Below are 11,969 nucleotides of genomic sequence, written 5' to 3' on the forward strand. Positions count from 1 at the left end.
GGACTTTATAAAGTCAAGCCAAAAAGGAGCAAAACAGAACAAGGAAGAAAAAGAGATAAGGTGCACGGTCCAGCCAACTCGCTGCTCTCAGTTTTTTCAGCCTGCGTCTGCTATAATTCACCGGACGGTCCGCGTGAGGCGCCGGACAGTCCGGTAAGCCAGCAGCCAACGACTAGTGGCCACGTCGGCCCTACACCAACGGTCGAGTGGCGCATTGGACGGTCCGATGTCCCATAGAACAGGAAATCAGCCAATTAGGGGATTCTCTGTCGCGCCCAGCGTGTGCACTGTTCACTGTCCGGTGTGCACACCCGCGGATAGAAGGCAACCAAGCCTTCCAAATTGAGCTCCAACGGCTCCTAGCTCCCTTGGGGCTATAAAGGGGACCCCTAGGCGCATGGAACATAACACCAAGCACCCATTGAACATTATACAACACCGAGACTTTGCAAACACGCATTGGGTTCATTGTGATAGAGATTCGAGCACTTCTTTGAGTTGTAACTCCGCTGTGCTATTTCATGTGCTCGTTCTTGTCTTGTGTTCGTGTTGTTGCTGCAACTCTCGCTCTTGTGTGTGTTTCTATTCCCCTTTACTCTTGTGTTCATTTGAGATCATTTGTGTAAGACGTCAGAGACTCCAAATTGTGGAGATTCTTCACGACGTGATATTGTTGAGATAAAGACGACCATGTATTCAAGTTGATCTTTAGATCACTTGAAATGGGTTGAGTGCAACCCTCGTCCATTGGGATGTCACAGCGTGGAGTAGGCAAGTATTCTACTTAACCGAACCACGGGATAAAAATCGATGTGTCACATGACGTGTCTTTATTCCTGTGTGATTTTCTCTCTCTCTCTCTACTTCACTTACATTATTGCTCTAAGTTTAATACTCACCTTGTGAAGAGCAATTAAGTGAAGAAGTTTACTCCGCTCGTACTCCTCACTCGAACTTGCCCTTAGCTTTCACTAATCCAATATTAGTCCAAGTTTGGTTTGTTGAGCTGTTTTTTACAGGATCAACTATTCACCCCCTCTAGGTGCTCTCAACTACAATATGTAGGCACTAGTTTCTTAAAATATGAGGCTCAGTCTAGCACTTTAACAAAGATTGTAAAACTATCTAGGATAATCAGATATATGAATATCAAATCCTAGATGATATGAATTGAGCAAAACACACTCAACGGAAGGAGCACATCGGAATATGTATATTAAATACAACTCATTGCTCGGCACTACCGTTTGGTGCATGACACTGTCGTGCTCAGCCCGACACTATCGCTCGATGTAGAATATTCAACAGCAGCTATGCCTGCAAGCAATACTTAGATATAAACTTGGTGATGTCTTGTGGCAAGTCCACTAAGTACCTACACTCATAAGCATGCACACCTAAATATATCTAGTGGAAAGCAAGTAATGCAATTTAAAATATAAGAGACAAGACACGTGATTTATCTCGTGGTTCACCTCTCCACAAAAGCTTGCCTACGTTCACGTTGTTGAGAATGCTAAAACAGTTTTGGAGTCTCTTTCAACTCACTTATCTTCTCTAACTCACCACCGAGGTGATGAGATGAGATTTCCACTAAAGTATGGACTAATTACAAACTTCTCGTGGCTCTCACCACAAGCACAAGAGCTCATCGAGCGATGCCTAGCCGTCTAGGAGGATTCCCCTCCAAGACTAATGAATGTGCAACGAATGTTGATGAAGCCTGGCAAGTGCTCAAGGTTGTCTTACTCTAGATCTACTCTCTAGCTTTTAATCAGCTCTCTAACTCTTAATCAAACACTAATCATACACTCTCACAAAAAGAGGAGTTAGAGAGGGCTCAAATATGGCTTGTGATGAGTTGGGAGTGATTTGGGCACCAGCAGGACCCCCTGGGGCATAGGATGGGTATATATACACCCCAACCCAAAACTAGTCGTTTGGAGCAGTATAGGTCCGACACTGCTGCTCGTTCGTGCGGGACTGTCGTGCCCTCATAGTGTCGGGCCTTCGGGAAGCAATGCCAGCCACATGAAAAACACCATAACTTTTTTGTGAGAGTGTATGATTCATTCTTCAATAGAATATCATCAAGTTTGACTTCTTGTTGAACCTTTGTATACAAATCACTATACATTGTTCAAGTGTATTGAATATACTCAATTTCCTATTCAACAATTAGCAAACTTGTTAGACCTTTAATTGTGTTGTAATTCAATTCACCAAAACCCACAAAAGGGCTAGATGCCTAGATGCACTTATAATACCTTATCATTTATGACCATAGATCTTGCCTGCCGTAGGATTGAGAGAATCTTTGTAATTGTCACTAGGTAGTATGAGGGGCTCTAAACTTATAATAAAGGATACGAGAAATCATACTAGGAACCATTAATACACTATCCTTACAAAGACCATAAGCCATGACTACAGGTAGGACCAGAGCCAGAAAAATTTTAGGAGTGGCTGACCTGAACTGCTACAATGACATAATCTCAGTAAACCACTCGTAATTGAAAAATATAATAGTTTAAAGTAGTGTTATGTTGAAACAAAGACCAACGATGAAAATCATAAAATACATAATGGGATTATACTATGTATGTTTAAAATCTTAGGAGGGGCTTTAGGTGGGCTTTGAAGCAGAAGTAGGGATGAAAACGGTTTCGAAATTTTTCGGAATTCCGGAAACCAATTTCGAAATTTTTCGATCGGATTCACCGGTAACGGTATTTTTCGAAAACAGAATCGGTTTTCGGAATTTTCTATCGGAATCGGTATCGGAATCGGCGTGGTGTTTTACCGACCGTTTCTTTCGGTTACCGGTTTTTGTCGGAAATTACCGGATTTGTGTCTCAGAATTTTTCGGAATTTTCCAGCATGTGATTTTTTCGCATCGACTGTACGTCTCTAGATAAGGATTACTTATTTTTATATTTTTGAATGTTTTAAGATTTTTTTGGGGATAGATGGCGTTGGAAGGCAGTTGAGATTAACGATTTGGTCTCTCGAACGAATCCATCATTTTCTATGCACATGTAATGGCCGCGTTTGGTTTAGCTTTTGGTGGGCTTCTGGCCGCCAGAAGCTGGAAGCCCAACCAAACGCCTAGCTTTTGGTCCGGCTTCTGGTGAACGCGCGGCGGCCCGCAGCGGCTCTAGCACAGGCCACCAGAATCGGTCGGCTGGTCGTGCCGTGTAGAAGCTGAACGACTTCTCAGCTTTAACAATGTTTAAACTTCACTGTTTTAGTGATGCAGGGCACGCGTGTATATATATATATATATACACGTCGGCTTTAATTGCCTTTTAATTAAGTCTAGGATACTAGGAAGGTTTAACTCATGTTTGGAACAGTATATCCATACGCGGCTGCCATTGTTGTTGTTAAGTGTACCTTTAATCCTCATATTCAGATGTTAACAATACGATAATTTTAACATTTAAGCATATAAACTTGAGACATTGATATTTAATAATCCGATCTGTATTTATCTATTTTTTTAATTAAAATCTACAATCTCATAATCTGCGTATCCAAACACTCAGATTCTACCGACCAGCTTCTATCCACAGCAGCCGAACCAAACACGTAGATTCTAACCACCTGCTTCTCCTCACAGCCAACTTTTCCCCACAGCCAGCTTTTCAAAAAAGCTCTTCAGAAAAAAGCCGAACCAAACAGGCCCAATATATAATGATAGAGAGTCGACAGTCTGCCTTTTCCACACACTAGATTTTAGGGTTTTATGTGAGACTGTGAAAAAACCCTTTATGTGAGGAAAAAATAATTCATGAGTAAGCATGCCATGTCAGCTAAATCGAGTGGATATTATGAATTGTGAACTTTGAGTCTGTGAACTTGTGATCTTTATGAACTTGTTATACTGTGAACTTGTTATATTGTGAACTTGTAATCTTTGTAAACTTTTTATATTATAAATTTATGGTCCTTATGAACTTGTTATATCATTAATTGTGAACTTGTGGTCTTTGTGTTCTTTTGTCAAATTTGTTGTATTCTGAAGTTTGATATGTTTACCGATCGTATTTTAGATTTTGACCGTTACCGATGTATTTTCCGCACCGAACTTTCGTTTCCGATGTTTCCGAAATACCGATATCGTTTCCGTTTTCGATTTTGTTTCCGATAAAAAGTATGAAAACAGTAATGGTTTTAGTGTTTACCGACCGTTTCTGATCGTTTTCATCCCTAAGCAGAATTGGGGCTCGAGCCCCACCTGCCCCATCGCTAGCACCGTCCCTGGCTACATGCCTCAACGGAAATGGTTACACTAATGCATGCATGATGCATGTTGCAGGTCATAAGATCACAAGACCTAGTCAATCTGGGGTAGTGGGCCCAATAACAGGTAGGAACCACATGTGGTATACACGTATAATACCCTTAGGGTGGTAGTTATACCCAGTAGTCGATACCATGTTCACCTTGAGAAGAGATAATTATGATGGGGCTAACAATAAATGTGAGGCGAACGTTGTAGGCATGCTCTCGTCCTAACACATGCAAAGGGGCTAGGCATACCCAAAGCCACTGCACAAAGCATTCAAGTGATACGAGCATACCTTAGCATTTATGTCCATATACATTCAAGTGATTGCCTACCGTGGGATTGAGAGAATCTTTTTGCGTGACATCTTTTTTTTTCTGTATCCATTTTTTTCTTGATATTTGCAGTGAAAGAGATGTTCATATATACGCTAGCTGCTTTGTCGTCGAAATGTCAGTTCGTCAGTCATTTGCCAAACTTTATCTTCATGAACGACGTTAGTGCCCGTTCGGGCGCGCATGCACTCGTACATGCAAGTGCAGCTTCCACGCGCGCGCGGGCAACCTGTGACTTGACTCATCGTGGAGAAAACCAAACGAGTCATGCATTGCATGGTGGACAGAGCACGCTCGACGAGACGGCTCGTCGTGGATCTAAAAAGTCACCAAACCACGACGACGACTTGACGACTGAATATTAATTTCCAATGTTCTTCAACGCATGTGGAAAAATGCCTGTGTGCTGCATACCATCACCAGCAACGACGACCGCATTTCTTAGTCCAAGTGAGCGAGGTCGAGGAGGAACTACAGTGTACGTCTATCGTACATGGAAGATTATGCCCTATCGCTCTCGCTCTGACAAAATGAAATCTTGGTCGTTGGTGGCAACAGGCGGCAACTTCTGGAGACGAATCAGCTGAAGCCTGAAGGGGACTCATGTGGAGTATAATTTGGCGTGCCGTGATGCTGCATTGCATTGAGCCATGCATATGCCTGGTGCTGCTGGTGGGATGAATTCCACCCGACAGATGTTGCGAACCAAATCCTACCATTATATAATGTGTGGTCCAGCAGCGAAAACATCAAGATGTGATATCCAGTGGACGACTTGCAGGGGATGTATGTATATGAATTGACTGATAGATCAGCTAAGATTTAAGTACATCTACCATCCGACTATATATATTATTAACGTTGCTCTCACAAATTGCGCAGGCAGGTGTGTGGCAACTAACGTGCATGTATACCTGAATGAATGCACGCGCGAACGGGCAATTGCAATTAGCATGGGGTCGACCACCAACATAAAATTTGGTTTGAATAAAAAACGTGCAAAGCACGTTCTTGGAAAATTTGTTTAGCAAATAGCAACAAATATGACATTTCGATAAAGCAATACTACAAGGACATTAAATTATAAATTAATTTTTATTCAGTTCTAAGTTGAACTCGCCCAATTTCAACTAATTTGTGTTAGTAATTTTATGGGTTTGGCCCATATAAATATTTCAATAAGTCCTATTGAATAAGTTATGTGTTATGGCGGTTAAGTACAATATGATAAGTTAATAGGATGGTAACATAGGTTATCTAGCTGGACCATATTTGTCTATCTGGATTTGTTGGTAAAGTGATGAAGGTGTGCCACACGCCCGCACGCGTGACCTCCGACCCAAGGCGTGTCGTGGTACGACGCTCATCGCTATTTGGTTCGCCACTACTTGCCTCTGCTTTAGTTGTTAGACAAGTGCCATCATTCTAGTTCCTGCGTGCACGACTACTAGAAGAGCAGACCTCTGAAATGAGGGATGCCCAACAGGTTTATCTGCTCAAGTGAAGAACGACAATCATGTTTTTTTTGGAAAGTGTCTGCAAGCATCGTGACTGCTCGCTCCGTCCTCTCCTTTCTGGTGATGATCGACACTCCATCCTCTCTTTCTCGACACAACTACCTCTCTACTGCATCGAGCGGTACAACTACTCCAATTAGACACTATATGTCTGCAAATGGGTGTTCTCTCTATATCCAATAAAGGGGGTTTGCGTGTCAAAATCATATTAGTTAGTATTTTCTATATGCTCATCATGCTTAGATCACATGTGCCCATATATGTTGTCACAAACTATTTCTAGATTAAATTGCTACTATAATTGCCTAGTTTTTTAACGACCCAAAAATATGATAGGATTTTTCGGTAACTGGCTTTGAAAGCATGTTGAAACCGAATATTTTTAAGGAACACAATATAAACGATGATGTCAGAGATGCATATTATGGTTGACTGTTATACACCGCTACTTTGTTGCCAAACCTAGATCGCCTGAGCTGCATACTTCTCAAGAGGAGTGTGTGTTTCAGGATGTTGATACTACATTCAAGGGAGAAATAATTAATGCGCTAGGAAATTTCATAGTTGATGCATATGTGGTGGTTTCCACTAGCAAAGAAATGTGGAATGCACTAGAGGCAAATAGAGTTTTTGACACTGGTAGTGAATTGTATGTCATGGAGCAGTTTCCTGACTACAAAATGACTAATGTTCGTTTTATAGTAGAACATGATCATAAAATATATATACTGGTGAAAGAACTCAAGAATATTAGTTGTGTTGTCGAAGATGTTTGTGGTGGGTTACATTATTGCTAAGCTACACAAACTTGGATATATTTTGCTACTTCTAAAATATAAGAGATAAGAGTTTAGCATTTTCGACCTCATTGGTTCTTTGGATGTTGAAGAGAAAGCAAGATCTAAAGATGGTCGTTGTAAGAAAGTTACTGAGGGAAGTTCTAGTGCCCCTGTGACACAGAAAAATCCTCAAAACTCTCACAAGAAAATATTCAAGCAAGAGCTCAAGAAAAAGAACATACTCCTTTTAATTTAAAAAGAAGAAAAAGCCAATTGTTTCACTTGTAGCATGCCAGAGAATTTTGCTAGGTAGTGCGAGGAAGTCAAGTGAAAGCCAAATAAGAAATCTACAAACATGGTTGAGGATAACAGAGGAACTTTGGGTTATGGTAATTTACTACCTATTGTACTTTCAAATGCCATTCACCTGACCAGTAGGTTGACATAAGGGTTAATATTCATGTTGTGCTGATATTTCTTTGTTTTCTTATTATTAGGTCATGAAAAAGTCCCCTTATTGATGGGGAATGGAGCATGTGTGGTTGCTCATGGTGTTGGTATATATGGTCGATCTAAATCTTACTTTGGAAAAGACCATACAACTAAAGAACATACAATATGTCCTCTTAATAAGGAAGAATTTAATAGTGGTTTGTTGAACTATTAAGATGGGTACAAACTTGTGTTTGAGTCTAGTAAATATATATTTTCTAAGTATGAAATTTTATTAGTAAAAGTTATTAGAACGGTGTCTTGTTCCGCTTATCTTCATCAGATGCTTGTTTGAAATTTGTGAACTATGTGAGCCATGACAATGAGAAAAATATTTGGCTTTCACGTTTATATCACAAAAAAATAGTTGTATGACACACTTAAATAGTATGAATTTAATCCCAAAATTTGATTTGGTCGAAGGTTCTAAATGCTATGTATGTGTGCAACTAAAGCAACCTTCCAAGCCTCACAAGGCTGATGCAACGAGGTATTTGGCACCATTAGAACTAATCCATTCTATTTTCTGTGAAATGAAAGGCGAGTTGACCAAAGGTGGTAAAAGATATGTGTATCATAATTTTCATATGATTGATTACACTAGATTGATCTACATGTACTTATTGAAATCAAAAGATGAAGCATTACATGATCTATAAAGTTAAAGTAGAAAATCAACTTTAGAGGAAAATTAAACAATTGCAACGTGATCGTAGATGAGTATATTTCTCCAATGAGTTTTTTGAGTTTTACGCAAATGCTGATATTATTCATGAGAGGACACCACCATAATCATCACAATCTAATAGGATTGCCGAAAGAAAGAACCACACTCTAAATGAGTTGGTCAACACCATATTAGACATATTGAGACTATCTAAGGAATGGTGGGGTGAGTCAATTATGATAGCGTATCATGTCCTCAATAAAAAGTTGCCCACAAAGAATAAAGAAATTACACTATTCAAGGCATGTGAGAAGAAGAGATCAAATCCTTCTTACCTAAGAACAAAAAATTGTTTGGTTGAGGTGGATGTGCCAATCAACAAGAAATGAAAGCTTGGTCCAAAAATTGTTGAATATATCTTTCTTGCATTGCGTATGCTTTTAATAACATGAGTTATAGAATTTTACTAATAAATTCTAGAGTACCTGATATAAATATTAGTACAATTATGGAATCAAGAGCTGCTATATATTTTGGAGTGAATTTCCTATAAAAAATACACCTATCACTTCTAGTCATGAATCTATTTAAACTAAGATGCATGAACTAGTAATACACGCTAGTGCTAAAGTACTAGACACCAAATTAAAGTGGAACTTGCACTAAGCTGTGTTCCGATGGTGGAAGCACCAGATCCATATTAAATAAAAAAATAAACTCATTCGATAGAGAGGGAGGCAGTAAAGAGGAAGCATGTCTCATCGAACTCAACATGTCTAGAGATCAGGAGATAATTTGTAGTAAGATTAAGACACCAATATCCCTTATGATCCGGAGAGTATCCTATAAAAATACATGGAGTGGAATGAGAAGCAACATGGCTGAAAGGTCTGTGATCATGCATGACGTTCCCCCATATAGCGTGCCAGTTGTAGTGGATATGGTGCCACAACAGTGATTACTGATCTGATTTCTAGGCTGATGCATGTGACTTTGGTGGTTAAGCACTCAAGATACAAATGATATATCATAGTTTGGGCATGTAAACTCTACGTCCAACAACAATTTTTCATGTTAAAATGCTCAATTGAGTTCTTATAATGGCGGGAAAAAGAGAGATGGTATGTGAGCGCTAAGTTAGTGATCTAGGGTTCGATCATTTGATTGGTTTGTTGATCAATTAACATCCCCTCTATAGGAGCTACTGACCACCTTATATATACTAGAGGGTCAAGAGAGTACAAGGAGAGCTGGTTCATTTAGGTTTTCTAGGGTTTTGGGTCCTATTTTTTTGGTTGGTGGTAATGTGGGGTGCCTTCCCTCATCCTTGATTGTGGCCTACAATCCTAAGCTGCTTCTAACATCTTCTATAGAAACTAAGAGTTGACCGTTAGAAGCTAGAGTTAACATTGTCCCTTGTCTAGATCTGTCTTTCTTGTGGCATTCGGTGCATGTTAAGGACATGGTTGTATGTAGGGAGAGGCTGACTTATGAGCTCAGGTGCGACCGTGCCCTCATCCGTCATGTTGCCCTATGCACTGAGCATGATCTTGAACCCAAAGTGGCTGACACAACCTCATAGAAGGTGATGGAATAGACCCCTCATAGGGTCTATGGCTCTGCCCACGCATGCCAAGTTTAGGGCATCTATTGTTGGATCTTTTATGGGCTTGGCCCATTTATTCAATAAATTCTATGGTGTGTAATGGTGGAGAATACCAATAGTACCATATTGAAAGTCCAAGGGTCGTTGGCTTGACTTATATGGTGAGAATTATTACACTTAATTTGAGAAGTCAAGAAACGTACAAGGGCGTGCCACACACGCGCGTCGTCGCCGCCGGTCGGGCCGGGCTCGGGGCGGGCGTGGCAGGCGGCGAGCGGGCGGGCGTGGTTGTGTTAATTTTTAGCACTCATTAACCAAACCTTTCAGATGCCCGTCTCTTGATCAGCCACATGCAACCCTTCTCCTTCAGCTTCCCTCCGCGAGAGGTTAAGTAGGGGAGAACCTCTGTCATTTGGTACACGAGAGCTGAACCTTCAGAATCACACTCCAGTCTCGTAGTTCTGCGCGCACAGAGAAGCGAGAGGGCAGGTGCCTCCGAAGCCCTTGCCGTTCGAGACCTTGCACGGCGGAGTGTCTACGCGACTGCCCAAAACATCTTCTTCTTCCTGGCGACATGACAAGAGAAGCTGGACAAGGATCTGGATCCTCAGAGCGCATGGGAGGGTATGATCAATTTATCTCCTTACTGTTTTGCATTCTGTAGATCATATATGTTTCATATATTCATCTCTGCTGTTTCATACGTAGCCATGAACTTATCTCATATGTTCTGTCATATTATAATATGTTATATCTGTTTGTTTTAATTTTACAATCATGCTATTTATGTTGCTATCTGTTTATTTTCAGTTATTCCATCATAATACATGTATCATGTTTATATGCTTATTATATTTATATGATTCATATGCTTTATGTTCTCATGATCCATATTCTTATGGATATATTTGAGATAACGATTTCTATGATTAATTATCTGTTATATGTCATCATCATAATGTTAATTTATGGAATTAAAATGATATGGAAAATGCCTATATTTCTAACAATCCAAAAACCTAATGTTAGGCATTTTTTTGTCAGAGGTTTTGCTGCTATGCTACTTCGTGATCCTTTTGATGGTAAAAACTTCTTGATATGGAAAGCTAAGATGGAATTGTGGCTTACTACAATGTCTTGTTTTTATGCCGCTGAGGGCAAGCCTGTCAACTTACCTCCTGAGGATGAGGCTAAGTTTAAGGCTGAAGACAACCTCTTTCGAGGAGCAGTAATTAGCACACTTGATACAAAATTCTAGAAAAGCTATATCATCCTACCTACATGGAAAGAGCTGTGGGATGCACTTGTTGGAAAGTTTGGAGTAACTGACGCTGGTAGCGAGCTGTATCTCATGGAGCAGCTGTATGACTACAAGATGGTTGAGAACCGATCTGTAGTGGAACAGGCTCATGAGTTTCAGGCACTAGCTAAGGAACTCGAACTTTTTCCTTGTCTTTTGCCTGACAAGTTTGTGGCTGGAGGTATAATCGCCAAGTTGCCACCTTCTTGGAAGCAGAGCCGGCCCAAGGCCCATGCACTAGAGGCGACCGCCGGGGGCCCAAAAAAACAGGGGCCCAATATCTAATATGTAGTAGAGTGTAGAGATAAGGATGTAGGCTGGCAGGCTGTGTCCCTAGAAGCCCAAGAGCTAGGCTCTACGTCTCCATGACTCCATGCCCAATGCACAGGAGACTACAGGAGTCCAGGAAGGCAGTCCAGGAGACGTACGTATGCGCCGCACAGGAGTTCAGGGAATTAGTAGAACACCAGTCGCCGTCTCGCCGACTCAGCGACTCGCCGCCCGCCACTCCGCCAGCGCCCGGCGCTAGGTTTTCGACTTCCGGCCATCGGCATTCGGCAACCTGCAACCAAGAGCCCACAGTCCAGGCCGCCCAGGCGACGAGCAGCCGAGCCGATCCGTCAATCGTCATCTTCTACAGCGACACCATCCGCCGATCCATCATCGTCATCTTCTACAGCGACACCATCCAGGTGAATAGGTGATTTAATTTACTGATTTGGTGATTTCCTTGCACCGCTTCATATTATGTACCGTACAGGCTGTTAGATTAGATGTTTAAAAAAATATTTTAGTGCACATGTCATACATGATACGTGTTCTTTAAAATTTTAATTATTTGCTTTTCTGATTAGGTCTTAGATGTTGCCTAAGAAATCATTATCAGGTTATCAAAAAAGAAAAAAGAGAAAACATGAAGAACAATTGGTTGAATCGCAAAAGGGCGCTTTACATAAGTTCTTTAATATTGATGTGAACGAAG

The sequence above is a fragment of the Zea mays genome, chromosome 7, assembly GCF_902167145.1.
Source record: "Zea mays cultivar B73 chromosome 7, Zm-B73-REFERENCE-NAM-5.0, whole genome shotgun sequence".
Lineage (NCBI taxonomy): Eukaryota > Viridiplantae > Streptophyta > Magnoliopsida > Poales > Poaceae > Zea > Zea mays.